The following is a 613-nucleotide window of genomic DNA, read 5'->3' on the forward strand; positions in this document are numbered from 1 at the left end:
GTGTAACCAAGGGCTGGCTCATTGCTTGTTCCTACGGTGTTGGAATTGTGAGAGTGGCGGGTTAGTGGGAATATTTAAAAAAGGTGGGTAAAAACTGAGTGGAACATTTGGTACAAAACGAATTGGCATAGGCATTGACATTGGCAAATAGTTCCCAATTGATAGCTGATATGTCTTCTCTCAACACCTGCCTGTTTGCTTGTCTCACCAACAGTCTCTTTCCACTCTCCCACTCACTCCTTCCACTGATATAGTTCTGATATCACCCCTCTCACTCTCTCTCCTTTGCTATTTCAACTCTTCCTCCTTCCACCTCCCTTCTTTCACGATATATGGTCATCCTGGCCTGAGCCTCCTTCTCCCACCGTCCTCTCTAAAGTTAAACTTGAACATTTGATGACGGCAAAAAAAGCAAGCAATATCTGCCCCTCTCTCTCCCTCCCTTTCTCTCTCTCCCCCTCTCGCTATCTGCCGCTCTTCCCTGTTCATTCCATTTTGGACGGCGCAAGCATGGTCAACGGTGCAGCATTTGCCCCTGTCACTCAGCCTAATTGCCCCCCCCTCCTTCTCATCTTACCCCCCCCAGGTTGGTCTCTCTCTTCTCCTGCCCCTA

The 613-nt window shown here is 48.8% G+C and overlaps 1 protein-coding gene across 1 annotated transcript in view; it reads left to right on the forward strand.

Moving 5' to 3' along the window:
- Window positions 1-596: 596 nt before the first annotated feature.
- The window catches only part of LOC121550452 (serine-aspartate repeat-containing protein F), a 6,877-nt gene continuing 6,860 nt past the window's right edge, over window positions 597-613 (forward strand). The window contains 1 exon segment of the mRNA XM_045210852.1: window positions 597-613. This exon segment is cut by the window's right edge and continues 116 nt beyond it. The gene's annotated coding sequence lies outside the window, so the exon portion shown is untranslated.

Source organism: Coregonus clupeaformis, chromosome 35, assembly GCF_020615455.1.
Source record: "Coregonus clupeaformis isolate EN_2021a chromosome 35, ASM2061545v1, whole genome shotgun sequence".
NCBI classification, from domain to species: domain Eukaryota; kingdom Metazoa; phylum Chordata; class Actinopteri; order Salmoniformes; family Salmonidae; genus Coregonus; species Coregonus clupeaformis.